This window comes from Diachasmimorpha longicaudata, unplaced genomic scaffold (genome assembly GCF_034640455.1).
Source record: "Diachasmimorpha longicaudata isolate KC_UGA_2023 unplaced genomic scaffold, iyDiaLong2 ctg00000075.1, whole genome shotgun sequence".
In the NCBI taxonomy this organism is placed as follows: domain Eukaryota; kingdom Metazoa; phylum Arthropoda; class Insecta; order Hymenoptera; family Braconidae; genus Diachasmimorpha; species Diachasmimorpha longicaudata.
In genome coordinates, this window is record NW_026973906.1 from 552,896 (window position 1) to 571,028 (window position 18,133).

The following is an 18,133-nucleotide window of genomic DNA, read 5'->3' on the forward strand; positions in this document are numbered from 1 at the left end:
GGTGTCGTAAAGCGTCAAAATGCAAGATTTCAAAAAATTTTTCTTCAAAAAAGTGTTTTTCAGCTGCTGAAACGCACGATTTTCACTAAAACGGATAAGACTGCAATTATTTCCCCGACAACTGAATGCAGCCGTTTGAAAATTGCCTTCGGGGGGTATTTCGACGAGCTGAAGCGGATAGAACAGAAATTTTAGATGTGCGACCAACGGTTCTCGAGATAACTTCGTTCATATCAGAAAATTTTTCATAGTAATTGCTAAACTTGGATATAACTCACCCGCAACAGTTCACAGCTGTTTTAAACTTCTTTACTAGGTGTATGCCGACGAGCTGAAGCCGATGGCACCGGAATTTTCCAGGTGCGATCACCGGTTCTCGAGATAGCTTCGTTCATATCAGAAAATTTTTCTTAGTAATAGCTAAACTTGGATATAACTCACCCGCAACAGTTCACAGCTGTTTCAAACTTCTTTGCTCGGTGTATTTCGACGAGCTGAAGCCGATGGCACCGGAATTTTCCAGGTGCTATCAACGGTTCTCGAGATAGCTTCGTTCATATCAGAAAATTTTTCTTAGTAATAGCTAAACTTGGATATAACTCACCCGCAACAGTTCACAGCTGTTTCAAACTTCTTTGCTCGGTGTATTCCGACGAGCTGAAGCCGATGGCACCGGAATTTTCCAGGTGCGATCAACGGTTCTCGAGATAGCTTCGTTCATATCAGTAAATTGTTCTTAGTAATAGCTAAACTTGGATATAACTCACCCGCAACAGTTCACAGCTGTTTCAAACTTCTTTACTAGGTGTATTTCGACGAGCTGAAGCCGATGGCACCGGAATTTTCCAGGTGCGATCAACGGTTCTCGAGATAGCTTCGTTCATATCAGAAAATTTTTCTTAGTAATAGCTAAACTTGGATATAACTCACCCGCAACAGTTCACAGCTGTGTCAAACTTCTTTACTAGGTGTATTTCGACGAGCTGAAGCCGATGGCAATGGAATTTTCCAGGTGCGATCAACGGCTCTCGAGATAACTTCGTTCATATCAGAAAATTTTTCATAGTAAAAGATAAAGTTGGCTGTAACTCACCCACAACAATTCACAGCCGTTGCTAAACATCTTACTAGGTGTATTTCGTACTACCGAAGCCGATGAAACAGGAGTTTTTCAGGCGCGATCAACGGCTCTCGAGATAACTTCGTTCATATCAGAAAATTTTTCATAGTAAAAGATAAAGTTGGCTGTAACTCACCCACAACAATTCACAGCCGTTGCTAAACATCTTACTAGGTGTATTTCGTCCTACCGAAGCCGATGAAACAGGAGTTTTTCAGGCGCGATCAACGGTTCTCGAGATAGCTTCGTTCATATCAGAAAATTTTTCTTAGTAATAGATAAACTTGGATATAACTCCCCCGCAACAGTTCACAGCTGTTTTAAACTTCTTTACTAGGTGTATTTCGACGAGCTGAAGCCGATGGCACCGGAATTTTCCAGGTGCGATCAACGGTTCTCGAGATAACTTCGTTCATATCAGAACATTTTTCATAGTAATAGCTAATCTTGGATATAACTCACCCGCAACAGTTCACAGCTGTTTCAAACTTCTTTGCTCGGTGTATTTCGACGAGCTGAAGCCGATGGCACCGGAATTTTCCAGGTGCGATCAACGGTTCTCGAGATAGCTTCGTTCATATCAGAAAATTTTTCTTAGTAATAGCTAAACTTGGATATAACTCACCCGCAACAGTTCACAGCTGTTTCAAACTTCTTTGCTCGGTGTATTTCGACGAGCTGAAGCCGATGGCACCGGAATTTTCCAGGTGCGATCAACGGTTCTCGAGATAGCTTCGTGCATATCAGAAAATTTTTCTTAGTAATAGCTAAACTTGGATATAACTCACCTGCAACAGTTCACAGCTGTTTTAAACTTCTTTACTAGGTGTATTTCGATGAGCTGAAGCCGATGGCACCGGAATTTTCCATGTGCGATCAACGGTTCTCGAGATAGCTTCGTTCATATCAGAAAATTTTTCTTAGTAATAGCTAAACTTGGATATAACGCACCCACAACGGTTCACAGCTGTTTGAAACGTCTTTGCTCGATGTATTTCGACGAGCTGAAGCCGATGGCACCGGAATTTTCCAGGTGCGATCAACGGTTCTCGAGATAGCTTCGTTCATATCAGAAAATTTTTCTTAGTAATAGCTAAACTTGGATATAACGCACCCACAACGGTTCACAGCTGTTTAAAACGTCTTTGCTCGATGTATTTCGACGAGCTGAAGCCGATGGCACCGGAATTTTCCAGGTGCGATCAACGGTTCTCGAGATAGCTTCGTTCATATCACAAAATTTTTCATAGTAATAGCTAATCTTGGATATAACTCACCCGCAACAGTTCACAGCTGTTTTAAACTTCTTTACTAGGTGTATTTCGATGAGCTGAAGCCGATGGCACCGGAATTTTCCAGGTGCGATCAACGGTTCTCGAGATAGCTTCGTGCATATCAGAAAATTTTTCTTAGTAATAGCTAAACTTGGATATAACTCACCTGCAACAGTTCACAGCTGTTTTAAACTTCTTTACTAGGTGTATTTCGATGAGCTGAAGCCGATGGCATCGGAATTTTCCATGTGCGATCAACGGTTCTCGAGATAGCTTCGTTCATATCAGAAAATTTTTCTTAGTAATAGCTAAACTTGGATATAACGCACCCACAACGGTTCACAGCTGTTTGAAACGTCTTTGCTCGATGTATTTCGACGAGCTGAAGCCGATGGCACCGGAATTTTCCAGGTGCGATCAACGGTTCTCGAGATAGCTTCGTTCATATCAGAAAATTTTTCTTAGTAATAGCTAAACTTGGATATAACGCACCCACAACGGTTCACAGCTGTTTAAAACGTCTTTGCTCGATGTATTTCGACGAGCTGAAGCCGATGGCACCGGAATTTTCCAGGTGCGATCAACGGTTCTCGAGATAGCTTCGTTCATATCACAAAATTTTTCATAGTAATAGCTAATCTTGGATATAACTCACCCGCAACAGTTCACAGCTGTTTTAAACTTCTTTACTAGGTGTATGCCGACGAGCTGAAGCCGATGGCACCGGAATTTTCCAGGTGCGATCAACGGTTCTCGAGATAGCTTCGTTCATATCAGAAAATTTTTCTTAGTAATAGCTAAACTTGGATATAACTCACCCGCAACAGTTCACAGCTGTTTCAAACTTCTTTGCTCGGTGTATTTCGACGAGCTGAAGCCGATGGCACCGGAATTTTCCAGGTGCGATCAACGGTTCTCGAGATAGCTTCGTGCATATCAGAAAATTTTTCTTAGTAATAGCTAAACTTGGATATAACTCACCTGCAACAGTTCACAGCTGTTTTAAACTTCTTTACTAGGTGTATTTCGATGAGCTGAAGCCGATGGCACCGGAATTTTCCATGTGCGATCAACGGTTCTCGAGATAGCTTCGTTCATATCAGAAAATTTTTCTTAGTAATAGCTAAACTTGGATATAACGCACCCACAACGGTTCACAGCTGTTTGAAACGTCTTTGCTCGATGTATTTCGACGAGCTGAAGCCGATGGCACCGGAATTTTCCAGGTGCGATCAACGGTTCTCGAGATAGCTTCGTTCATATCAGAAAATTTTTCTTAGTAATAGCTAAACTTGGATATAACGCACCCACAACGGTTCACAGCTGTTTAAAACGTCTTTGCTCGATGTATTTCGACGAGCTGAAGCCGATGGCACCGGAATTTTCCAGGTGCGATCAACGGTTCTCGAGATAGCTTCGTTCATATCACAAAATTTTTCATAGTAATAGCTAATCTTGGATATAACTCACCCGCAACAGTTCACAGCTGTTTTAAACTTCTTTACTAGGTGTATTTCGACGAGCTGAAGCCGATGGCACCGGAATTTTCCAGGTGCGATCAACGGTTCTCGAGATAACTTCGTTCATATCAGAACATTTTTCATAGTAATAGCTAATCTTGGATATAACTCACCCGCAACAGTTCACAGCTGTTTCAAACTTCTTTGCTCGGTGTATTTCGACGAGCTGAAGCCGATGGCACCGGAATTTTCCAGGTGCGATCAACGGTTCTCGAGATAGCTTCGTTCATATCAGAAAATTTTTCTTAGTAATAGCTAAACTTGGATATAACTCACCCGCAACAGTTCACAGCTGTTTCAAACTTCTTTGCTCGGTGTATTTCGACGAGCTGAAGCCGATGGCACCGGAATTTTCCAGGTGCGATCAACGGTTCTCGAGATAGCTTCGTGCATATCAGAAAATTTTTCTTAGTAATAGCTAAACTTGGATATAACTCACCTGCAACAGTTCACAGCTGTTTTAAACTTCTTTACTAGGTGTATTTCGATGAGCTGAAGCCGATGGCACCGGAATTTTCCATGTGCGATCAACGGTTCTCGAGATAGCTTCGTTCATATCAGAAAATTTTTCTTAGTAATAGCTAAACTTGGATATAACGCACCCACAACGGTTCACAGCTGTTTGAAACGTCTTTGCTCGATGTATTTCGACGAGCTGAAGCCGATGGCACCGGAATTTTCCAGGTGCGATCAACGGTTCTCGAGATAGCTTCGTTCATATCAGAAAATTTTTCTTAGTAATAGCTAAACTTGGATATAACGCACCCACAACGGTTCACAGCTGTTTAAAACGTCTTTGCTCGATGTATTTCGACGAGCTGAAGCCGATGGCACCGGAATTTTCCAGGTGCGATCAACGGTTCTCGAGATAGCTTCGTTCATATCACAAAATTTTTCATAGTAATAGCTAATCTTGGATATAACTCACCCGCAACAGTTCACAGCTGTTTTAAACTTCTTTACTAGGTGTATTTCGATGAGCTGAAGCCGATGGCACCGGAATTTTCCAGGTGCGATCAACGGTTCTCGAGATAGCTTCGTGCATATCAGAAAATTTTTCTTAGTAATAGCTAAACTTGGATATAACTCACCTGCAACAGTTCACAGCTGTTTTAAACTTCTTTACTAGGTGTATTTCGATGAGCTGAAGCCGATGGCATCGGAATTTTCCATGTGCGATCAACGGTTCTCGAGATAGCTTCGTTCATATCACAAAATTTTTCATAGTAATAGCTAATCTTGGATATAACTCACCCGCAACAGTTCACAGCTGTTTTAAACTTCTTTACTAGGTGTATGCCGACGAGCTGAAGCCGATGGCACCGGAATTTTCCAGGTGCGATCACCGGTTCTCGAGATAGCTTCGTTCATATCAGAAAATTTTTCTTAGTAATAGCTAAACTTGGATATAACTCACCCGCAACAGTTCACAGCTGTTTCAAACTTCTTTGCTCGGTGTATTTCGACGAGCTGAAGCCGATGGCACCGGAATTTTCCAGGTGCTATCAACGGTTCTCGAGATATCTTCGTTCATATCAGAAAATTTTTCTTAGTAATAGCTAAACTTGGATATAACTCACCCGCAACAGTTCACAGCTGTTTCAAACTTCTTTGCTCGGTGTATTCCGACGAGCTGAAGCCGATGGCACCGGAATTTTCCAGGTGCGATCAACGGTTCTCGAGATAGCTTCGTGCATATCAGAAAATTTTTCTTAGTAATAGCTAAACTTGGATATAACTCACCCGCAACAGTTCACAGCTGTTTCAAACTTCTTTGCTCGGTGTATTCCGACGAGCTGAAGCCGATGGCACCGGAATTTTCCAGGTGCGATCAACGGTTCTCGAGATAGCTTCGTGCATATCAGAAAATTTTTCTTAGTAATAGCTAAACTTGGATATAACTCACCTGCAACAGTTCACAGCTGTTTTAAACTTCTTTACTAGGTGTATTTCGATGAGCTGAAGCCGATGGCATCGGAATTTTCCATGTGCGATCAACGGTTCTCGAGATAGCTTCGTTCATATCAGAAAATTTTTCTTAGTAATAGCTAAACTTGGATATAACGCACCCACAACGGTTCACAGCTGTTTGAAACGTCTTTGCTCGATGTATTTCGACGAGCTGAAGCCGATGGCACCGGAATTTTCCAGGTGCGATCAACGGTTCTCGAGATAGCTTCGTTCATATCAGAAAATTTTTCTTAGTAATAGCTAAACTTGGATATAACGCACCCACAACGGTTCACAGCTGTTTAAAACGTCTTTGCTCGATGTATTTCGACGAGCTGAAGCCGATGGCACCGGAATTTTCCAGGTGCGATCAACGGTTCTCGAGATAGCTTCGTTCATATCACAAAATTTTTCATAGTAATAGCTAATCTTGGATATAACTCACCCGCAACAGTTCACAGCTGTTTTAAACTTCTTTACTAGGTGTATGCCGACGAGCTGAAGCCGATGGCACCGGAATTTTCCAGGTGCGATCAACGGTTCTCGAGATAGCTTCGTTCATATCAGAAAATTTTTCTTAGTAATAGCTAAACTTGGATATAACTCACCCGCAACAGTTCACAGCTGTTTCAAACTTCTTTGCTCGGTGTATTTCGACGAGCTGAAGCCGATGGCACCGGAATTTTCCAGGTGCGATCAACGGTTCTCGAGATAGCTTCGTGCATATCAGAAAATTTTTCTTAGTAATAGCTAAACTTGGATATAACTCACCTGCAACAGTTCACAGCTGTTTTAAACTTCTTTACTAGGTGTATTTCGATGAGCTGAAGCCGATGGCACCGGAATTTTCCATGTGCGATCAACGGTTCTCGAGATAGCTTCGTTCATATCAGAAAATTTTTCTTAGTAATAGCTAAACTTGGATATAACGCACCCACAACGGTTCACAGCTGTTTGAAACGTCTTTGCTCGATGTATTTCGACGAGCTGAAGCCGATGGCACCGGAATTTTCCAGGTGCGATCAACGGTTCTCGAGATAGCTTCGTTCATATCAGAAAATTTTTCTTAGTAATAGCTAAACTTGGATATAACGCACCCACAACGGTTCACAGCTGTTTAAAACGTCTTTGCTCGATGTATTTCGACGAGCTGAAGCCGATGGCACCGGAATTTTCCAGGTGCGATCAACGGTTCTCGAGATAGCTTCGTTCATATCACAAAATTTTTCATAGTAATAGCTAATCTTGGATATAACTCACCCGCAACAGTTCACAGCTGTTTTAAACTTCTTTACTAGGTGTATGCCGACGAGCTGAAGCCGATGGCACCGGAATTTTCCAGGTGCGATCACCGGTTCTCGAGATAGCTTCGTTCATATCAGAAAATTTTTCTTAGTAATAGCTAAACTTGGATATAACTCACCCGCAACAGTTCACAGCTGTTTCAAACTTCTTTGCTCGGTGTATTTCGACGAGCTGAAGCCGATGGCACCGGAATTTTCCAGGTGCTATCAACGGTTCTCGAGATATCTTCGTTCATATCAGAAAATTTTTCTTAGTAATAGCTAAACTTGGATATAACTCACCCGCAACAGTTCACAGCTGTTTCAAACTTCTTTGCTCGGTGTATTCCGACGAGCTGAAGCCGATGGCACCGGAATTTTCCAGGTGCGATCAACGGTTCTCGAGATAGCTTCGTTCATATCAGTAAATTGTTCTTAGTAATAGCTAAACTTGGATATAACTCACCCGCAACAGTTCACAGCTGTTTCAAACTTCTTTACTAGGTGTATTTCGACGAGCTGAAGCCGATGGCACCGGAATTTTCCAGGTGCGATCAACGGTTCTCGAGATAGCTTCGTTCATATCAGAAAATTTTTCTTAGTAATAGATAAACTTGGATATAACTCCCCCGCAACAGTTCACAGCTGTTTTAAACTTCTTTACTAGGTGTATTTCGACGAGCTGAAGCCGATGGCACCGGAATTTTCCAGGTGCGATCAACGGTTCTCGAGATAACTTCGTTCATATCAGAACATTTTTCATAGTAATAGCTAATCTTGGATATAACTCACCCGCAACAGTTCACAGCTGTTTCAAACTTCTTTGCTCGGTGTATTTCGACGAGCTGAAGCCGATGGCACCGGAATTTTCCAGGTGCGATCAACGGTTCTCGAGATAGCTTCGTTCATATCAGAAAATTTTTCTTAGTAATAGCTAAACTTGGATATAACTCACCCGCAACAGTTCACAGCTGTTTCAAACTTCTTTGCTCGGTGTATTTCGACGAGCTGAAGCCGATGGCACCGGAATTTTCCAGGTGCGATCAACGGTTCTCGAGATAGCTTCGTGCATATCAGAAAATTTTTCTTAGTAATAGCTAAACTTGGATATAACTCACCTGCAACAGTTCACAGCTGTTTTAAACTTCTTTACTAGGTGTATTTCGATGAGCTGAAGCCGATGGCACCGGAATTTTCCATGTGCGATCAACGGTTCTCGAGATAGCTTCGTTCATATCAGAAAATTTTTCTTAGTAATAGCTAAACTTGGATATAACGCACCCACAACGGTTCACAGCTCTTTGAAACGTCTTTGCTCGATGTATTTCGACGAGCTGAAGCCGATGGCACCGGAATTTTCCAGGTGCGATCAACGGTTCTCGAGATAACTTCGTTCATATCAGAACATTTTTCATAGTAATAGCTAATCTTGGATATAACTCACCCGCAACAGTTCACAGCTGTTTCAAACTTCTTTGCTCGGTGTATTTCGACGAGCTGAAGCCGATGGCACCGGAATTTTCCAGGTGCGATCAACGGTTCTCGAGATAGCTTCGTTCATATCAGAAAATTTTTCTTAGTAATAGCTAAACTTGGATATAACTCACCCGCAACAGTTCACAGCTGTTTCAAACTTCTTTGCTCGGTGTATTTCGACGAGCTGAAGCCGATGGCACCGGAATTTTCCAGGTGCGATCAACGGTTCTCGAGATAGCTTCGTGCATATCAGAAAATTTTTCTTAGTAATAGCTAAACTTGGATATAACTCACCTGCAACAGTTCACAGCTGTTTTAAACTTCTTTACTAGGTGTATTTCGATGAGCTGAAGCCGATGGCACCGGAATTTTCCATGTGCGATCAACGGTTCTCGAGATAGCTTCGTTCATATCAGAAAATTTTTCTTAGTAATAGCTAAACTTGGATATAACGCACCCACAACGGTTCACAGCTGTTTGAAACGTCTTTGCTCGATGTATTTCGACGAGCTGAAGCCGATGGCACCGGAATTTTCCAGGTGCGATCAACGGTTCTCGAGATAGCTTCGTTCATATCAGAAAATTTTTCTTAGTAATAGCTAAACTTGGATATAACGCACCCACAACGGTTCACAGCTGTTTAAAACGTCTTTGCTCGATGTATTTCGACGAGCTGAAGCCGATGGCACCGGAATTTTCCAGGTGCGATCAACGGTTCTCGAGATAGCTTCGTTCATATCACAAAATTTTTCATAGTAATAGCTAATCTTGGATATAACTCACCCGCAACAGTTCACAGCTGTTTTAAACTTCTTTACTAGGTGTATTTCGATGAGCTGAAGCCGATGGCACCGGAATTTTCCAGGTGCGATCAACGGTTCTCGAGATAGCTTCGTGCATATCAGAAAATTTTTCTTAGTAATAGCTAAACTTGGATATAACTCACCTGCAACAGTTCACAGCTGTTTTAAACTTCTTTACTAGGTGTATTTCGATGAGCTGAAGCCGATGGCATCGGAATTTTCCATGTGCGATCAACGGTTCTCGAGATAGCTTCGTTCATATCACAAAATTTTTCATAGTAATAGCTAATCTTGGATATAACTCACCCGCAACAGTTCACAGCTGTTTTAAACTTCTTTACTAGGTGTATGCCGACGAGCTGAAGCCGATGGCACCGGAATTTTCCAGGTGCGATCACCGGTTCTCGAGATAGCTTCGTTCATATCAGAAAATTTTTCTTAGTAATAGCTAAACTTGGATATAACTCACCCGCAACAGTTCACAGCTGTTTCAAACTTCTTTGCTCGGTGTATTTCGACGAGCTGAAGCCGATGGCACCGGAATTTTCCAGGTGCTATCAACGGTTCTCGAGATATCTTCGTTCATATCAGAAAATTTTTCTTAGTAATAGCTAAACTTGGATATAACTCACCCGCAACAGTTCACAGCTGTTTCAAACTTCTTTGCTCGGTGTATTCCGACGAGCTGAAGCCGATGGCACCGGAATTTTCCAGGTGCGATCAACGGTTCTCGAGATAGCTTCGTGCATATCAGAAAATTTTTCTTAGTAATAGCTAAACTTGGATATAACTCACCCGCAACAGTTCACAGCTGTTTCAAACTTCTTTGCTCGGTGTATTCCGACGAGCTGAAGCCGATGGCACCGGAATTTTCCAGGTGCGATCAACGGTTCTCGAGATAGCTTCGTGCATATCAGAAAATTTTTCTTAGTAATAGCTAAACTTGGATATAACTCACCTGCAACAGTTCACAGCTGTTTTAAACTTCTTTACTAGGTGTATTTCGATGAGCTGAAGCCGATGGCATCGGAATTTTCCATGTGCGATCAACGGTTCTCGAGATAGCTTCGTTCATATCAGAAAATTTTTCTTAGTAATAGCTAAACTTGGATATAACGCACCCACAACGGTTCACAGCTGTTTGAAACGTCTTTGCTCGATGTATTTCGACGAGCTGAAGCCGATGGCACCGGAATTTTCCAGGTGCGATCAACGGTTCTCGAGATAGCTTCGTTCATATCAGAAAATTTTTCTTAGTAATAGCTAAACTTGGATATAACGCACCCACAACGGTTCACAGCTGTTTAAAACGTCTTTGCTCGATGTATTTCGACGAGCTGAAGCCGATGGCACCGGAATTTTCCAGGTGCGATCAACGGTTCTCGAGATAGCTTCGTTCATATCACAAAATTTTTCATAGTAATAGCTAATCTTGGATATAACTCACCCGCAACAGTTCACAGCTGTTTTAAACTTCTTTACTAGGTGTATGCCGACGAGCTGAAGCCGATGGCACCGGAATTTTCCAGGTGCGATCAACGGTTCTCGAGATAGCTTCGTTCATATCAGAAAATTTTTCTTAGTAATAGCTAAACTTGGATATAACTCACCCGCAACAGTTCACAGCTGTTTCAAACTTCTTTGCTCGGTGTATTTCGACGAGCTGAAGCCGATGGCACCGGAATTTTCCAGGTGCGATCAACGGTTCTCGAGATAGCTTCGTGCATATCAGAAAATTTTTCTTAGTAATAGCTAAACTTGGATATAACTCACCTGCAACAGTTCACAGCTGTTTTAAACTTCTTTACTAGGTGTATTTCGATGAGCTGAAGCCGATGGCACCGGAATTTTCCATGTGCGATCAACGGTTCTCGAGATAGCTTCGTTCATATCAGAAAATTTTTCTTAGTAATAGCTAAACTTGGATATAACGCACCCACAACGGTTCACAGCTGTTTGAAACGTCTTTGCTCGATGTATTTCGACGAGCTGAAGCCGATGGCACCGGAATTTTCCAGGTGCGATCAACGGTTCTCGAGATAGCTTCGTTCATATCAGAAAATTTTTCTTAGTAATAGCTAAACTTGGATATAACGCACCCACAACGGTTCACAGCTGTTTAAAACGTCTTTGCTCGATGTATTTCGACGAGCTGAAGCCGATGGCACCGGAATTTTCCAGGTGCGATCAACGGTTCTCGAGATAGCTTCGTTCATATCACAAAATTTTTCATAGTAATAGCTAATCTTGGATATAACTCACCCGCAACAGTTCACAGCTGTTTTAAACTTCTTTACTAGGTGTATGCCGACGAGCTGAAGCCGATGGCACCGGAATTTTCCAGGTGCGATCACCGGTTCTCGAGATAGCTTCGTTCATATCAGAAAATTTTTCTTAGTAATAGCTAAACTTGGATATAACTCACCCGCAACAGTTCACAGCTGTTTCAAACTTCTTTGCTCGGTGTATTTCGACGAGCTGAAGCCGATGGCACCGGAATTTTCCAGGTGCTATCAACGGTTCTCGAGATATCTTCGTTCATATCAGAAAATTTTTCTTAGTAATAGCTAAACTTGGATATAACTCACCCGCAACAGTTCACAGCTGTTTCAAACTTCTTTGCTCGGTGTATTCCGACGAGCTGAAGCCGATGGCACCGGAATTTTCCAGGTGCGATCAACGGTTCTCGAGATAGCTTCGTTCATATCAGTAAATTGTTCTTAGTAATAGCTAAACTTGGATATAACTCACCCGCAACAGTTCACAGCTGTTTCAAACTTCTTTACTAGGTGTATTTCGACGAGCTGAAGCCGATGGCACCGGAATTTTCCAGGTGCGATCAACGGTTCTCGAGATAGCTTCGTTCATATCAGAAAATTTTTCTTAGTAATAGATAAACTTGGATATAACTCCCCCGCAACAGTTCACAGCTGTTTTAAACTTCTTTACTAGGTGTATTTCGACGAGCTGAAGCCGATGGCACCGGAATTTTCCAGGTGCGATCAACGGTTCTCGAGATAACTTCGTTCATATCAGAACATTTTTCATAGTAATAGCTAATCTTGGATATAACTCACCCGCAACAGTTCACAGCTGTTTCAAACTTCTTTGCTCGGTGTATTTCGACGAGCTGAAGCCGATGGCACCGGAATTTTCCAGGTGCGATCAACGGTTCTCGAGATAGCTTCGTTCATATCAGAAAATTTTTCTTAGTAATAGCTAAACTTGGATATAACTCACCCGCAACAGTTCACAGCTGTTTCAAACTTCTTTGCTCGGTGTATTTCGACGAGCTGAAGCCGATGGCACCGGAATTTTCCAGGTGCGATCAACGGTTCTCGAGATAGCTTCGTGCATATCAGAAAATTTTTCTTAGTAATAGCTAAACTTGGATATAACTCACCTGCAACAGTTCACAGCTGTTTTAAACTTCTTTACTAGGTGTATTTCGATGAGCTGAAGCCGATGGCACCGGAATTTTCCATGTGCGATCAACGGTTCTCGAGATAGCTTCGTTCATATCAGAAAATTTTTCTTAGTAATAGCTAAACTTGGATATAACGCACCCACAACGGTTCACAGCTCTTTGAAACGTCTTTGCTCGATGTATTTCGACGAGCTGAAGCCGATGGCACCGGAATTTTCCAGGTGCGATCAACGGTTCTCGAGATAGCTTCGTTCATATCAGAAAATTTTTCTTAGTAATAGCTAAACTTGGATATAACGCACCCACAACGGTTCACAGCTGTTTAAAACGTCTTTGCTCGATGTATTTCGACGAGCTGAAGCCGATGGCACCGGAATTTTCCAGGTGCGATCAACGGTTCTCGAGATAGCTTCGTTCATATCACAAAATTTTTCATAGTAATAGCTAATCTTGGATATAACTCACCCGCAACAGTTCACAGCTGTTTTAAACTTCTTTACTAGGTGTATGCCGACGAGCTGAAGCCGATGGCACCGGAATTTTCCAGGTGCGATCACCGGTTCTCGAGATAGCTTCGTTCATATCAGAAAATTTTTCTTAGTAATAGCTAAACTTGGATATAACTCACCCGCAACAGTTCACAGCTGTTTCAAACTTCTTTGCTCGGTGTATTTCGACGAGCTGAAGCCGATGGCACCGGAATTTTCCAGGTGCTATCAACGGTTCTCGAGATATCTTCGTTCATATCAGAAAATTTTTCTTAGTAATAGCTAAACTTGGATATAACTCACCCGCAACAGTTCACAGCTGTTTCAAACTTCTTTGCTCGGTGTATTCCGACGAGCTGAAGCCGATGGCACCGGAATTTTCCAGGTGCGATCAACGGTTCTCGAGATAGCTTCGTTCATATCAGTAAATTGTTCTTAGTAATAGCTAAACTTGGATATAACTCACCCGCAACAGTTCACAGCTGTTTCAAACTTCTTTACTAGGTGTATTTCGACGAGCTGAAGCCGATGGCACCGGAATTTTCCAGGTGCGATCAACGGTTCTCGAGATAGCTTCGTTCATATCAGAAAATTTTTCATAGTAATAGCTAATCTTGGATATAACTCACCCGCAACAGTTCACAGCTGTTTTAAACTTCTTTACTAGGTGTATGCCGACGAGCTGAAGCCGATGGCACCGGAATTTTCCAGGTGCGATCACCGGTTCTCGAGATAGCTTCGTTCATATCAGAAATATTTTCTTAGTAATAGCTAAACTTGGATATAACTCACCCGCAACAGTTCACAGCTGTTTCAAACTTCTTTGCTCGGTGTATTTCGACGAGCTGAAGCCGATGGCACCGGAATTTTCCAGGTGCTATCAACGGTTCTCGAGATAGCTTCGTTCATATCAGAAAATTTTTCTTAGTAATAGCTAAACTTGGATATAACTCACCCGCAACAGTTCACAGCTGTTTCAAACTTCTTTGCTCGGTGTATTCCGACGAGCTGAAGCCGATGGCACCGGAATTTTCCAGGTGCGATCAACGGTTCTCGAGATAGCTTCGTTCATATCAGTAAATTGTTCTTAGTAATAGCTAAACTTGGATATAACTCACCCGCAACAGTTCACAGCTGTTTCAAACTTCTTTACTAGGTGTATTTCGACGAGCTGAAGCCGATGGCACCGGAATTTTCCAGGTGCGATCAACGGTTCTCGAGATAGCTTCGTTCATATCAGAAAATTTTTCTTAGTAATAGCTAAACTTGGATATAACTCACCCGCAACAGTTCACAGCTGTGTCAAACTTCTTTACTAGGTGTATTTCGACGAGCTGAAGCCGATGGCAATGGAATTTTCCAGGTGCGATCAACGGCTCTCGAGATAACTTCGTTCATATCAGAAAATTTTTCATAGTAAAAGATAAAGTTGGCTGTAACTCACCCACAACAATTCACAGCCGTTGCTAAACATCTTACTAGGTGTATTTCGTCCTACCGAAGCCGATGAAACAGGAGTTTTTCAGGCGCGATCAACGGTTCTCGAGATAGCTTCGTTCATATCAGAAAATTTTTCTTAGTAATAGCTAAACTTGGATATAACTCACCCGCAACAGTTCACAGCTGTTTCAAACTTCTTTGCTCGGAGTATTTCGACGAGCTGAAGCCGATGGCACCGGAATTTTCCAGGTGCGATCAACGGTTCTCGAGATAGCTTCGTTCATATCAGAAAATTTTTCTTAGTAATAGCTAAACTTGGATATAACTCACCCGCAACAGTTCACAGCTGTTTCAAACTTCTTTGCTCGGTGTATTTCGACGAGCTGAAGCCGATGGCACCGGAATTTTCCAGGTGCTATCAACGGTTCTCGAGATAGCTTCGTTCATATCAGAAAATTTTTCTTAGTAATAGCTAAACTTGGATATAACTCACCCGCAACAGTTCACAGCTGTTTCAAACTTCTTTGCTCGGTGTATTCCGACGAGCTGAAGCCGATGGCACCGGAATTTTCCAGGTGCGATCAACGGTTCTCGAGATAGCTTCGTGCATATCAGAAAATTTTTCTTAGTAATAGCTAAACTTGGATATAACTCACCCGCAACAGATCACAGCTGTTTTAAACTTCTTTACTAGGTGTATTTCGATGACCTTAAGTCGATTGCACCGGAATTTTCCAGGTGCGATCAACGGTTCTCGAGATAGCTTCGTTCATATCAGTAAATTGTTCTTAGTAATAGCTAAACTTGGATATAACTCACCCGCAACAGTTCACAGCTGTTTCAAACTTCTTTACTAGGTGTATTTCGACGAGCTGAAGCCGATGGCACCGGAATTTTCCAGGTGCGATCAACGGTTCTCGAGATAGCTTCGTTCATATCAGAAAATTTTTCTTAGTAATAGCTAAACTTGGATATAACTCACCCGCAACAGTTCACAGCTGTTTCAAACTTCTTTACTAGGTGTATTTCGACGAGCTGAAGCCGATGGCAATGGAATTTTCCAGGTGCGATCAACGGCTCTCGAGATAACTTCGTTCATATCAGAAAATTTTTCATAGTAAAAGATAAAGTTGGCTGTAACTCACCCACAACAATTCACAGCCGTTGCTAAACATCTTACTAGGTGTATTTCGTCCTACCGAAGCCGATGAAACAGGAGTTTTTCAGGCGCGATCAACGGTTCTCGAGATAGCTTCGTTCATATCAGAAAATTTTTCTTAGTAATAGATAAACTTGGATATAACTCCCCCGCAACAGTTCACAGCTGTTTTAAACTTCTTTACTAGGTGTATTTCGACGAGCTGAAGCCGATGGCACCGGAATTTTCCAGGTGCGATCAACGGTTCTCGAGATAACTTCGTTCATATCAGAACATTTTTCATAGTAATAGCTAATCTTGGATATAACTCACCCGCAACAGTTCACAGCTGTTTCAAACTTCTTTGCTCGGTGTATTTCGACGAGCTGAAGCCGATGGCACCGGAATTTTCCAGGTGCGATCAACGGTTCTCGAGATAGCTTCGTGCATATCAGAAAATTTTTCTTAGTAATAGCTAAACTTGGATATAACTCACCTGCAACAGTTCACAGCTGTTTTAAACTTCTTTACTAGGTGTATTTCGATGAGCTGAAGCCGATGGCACCGGAATTTTCCATGTGCGATCAACGGTTCTCGAGATAGCTTCGTTCATATCAGAAAATTTTTCTTAGTAATAGCTAAACTTGGATATAACGCACCCACAACGGTTCACAGCTGTTTGAAACGTCTTTGCTCGATGTATTTCGACGAGCTGAAGCTGATGGCACCGGAATTTTCCAGGTGCGATCAACGGTTCTCGAGATAGCTTCGTTCATATCAGAAAATTTTTCTTAGTAATAGCTAAACTTGGATATAACGCACCCACAACGGTTCACAGCTGTTTAAAACGTCTTTGCTCGATGTATTTCGACGAGCTGAAGCCGATGGCACCGGAATTTTCCAGGTGCGATCAACGGTTCTCGAGATAGCTTCGTTCATATCACAAAATTTTTCTTAGTAATAGCTAAACTTGGATATAACTCACCCGCAACAGTTCACAGCTGTTTCAAACTTCTGCACTAGGTGTATTTCGACGAGCTGAAGCCGATGGCACCGGAATTTTCCAGGTGCGATCAACGGTTCTCGAGATAGTTTCGTTCATATCAGAAAATTTTTCATAGTAATAGCTAATTTTGGATATAACTCACCCGCAACAGTTCACAGCTGTTTTAAACTTCTTTACTAGGTGTATTTCGACGAGCTGAAGCCGATGGCACCGGAATTTTCCAGGTGCGATCAACGGTTCTCGAGATAGCTTCGTTCATATCAAAAAATTTTTCTTAGTAATAGCTAAACTTGGATATAACACACCCGCAACAGTTCACAGCTGTTTCAAACGTCGTTACTAGGTGTATTTCGATGAGCTGAAGCCGATGGAACAAAAATTTTAGATGTGCGATCAACGGTTCTCGAGATAACTTCGTTCATATCAGAAAATTTTTCATAGTAAAAGATAAAGTTGGCTGTAACTCACCCACAACAATTCACAGCCGTTGCTAAACATCTTACTAGGTGTATTTCGTCCTACCGAAGCCGATGAAACAGGAGTTTTTCAGGCGCGATCAACGGTTCTTCGGAGAACGTCGACCATAGGGCGAAAGATGTGAATCAACAAACAGCGTCGGATCGGTATAAAAAATGCGTGCGGTACTACAAAATGATGCCATGCAGCCATCGACGGTGTCGTACAGCGTCAAAATGCAAGATTTCAACAAATTTTTCGTCAAAACGTGTTTTTCAGCTGCTGAAACGCACGAATTTCACCAAAACGGATAATACTGCAATTATTTCCCCGACAAGGGAATGCAGCCGTTTGAAAATTTCCTTCCGGGGGTATTTCGACGAGCTGAAGCCGATGGAACAAAAATTTTAGATGTGCGATCAACGGTTCTCGAGATAACGTCGTTCATATCAGAAAATTTTTCATAGTAATAGCTAATCTTGGATATAACTCACCCGCAACAGTTCACAGCTGTTTTAAACTTCTTTACTAGGTGTATGCTGACGAGCTGAAGCCGATGGCACCGGAATTTTCCAGGTGCGATCACCGGTTCTCGAGATAGCTTCGTTCATATCAGAAAATTTTTCTTAGTAATAGCTAAACTTGGATATAACTCACCCGCAACAGTTCACAGCTGTTTCAAACTTCTTTGCTCGGTGTATTTCGACGAGCTGAAGCCGATGGCACCGGAATTTTCCAGGTGCGATCAACGG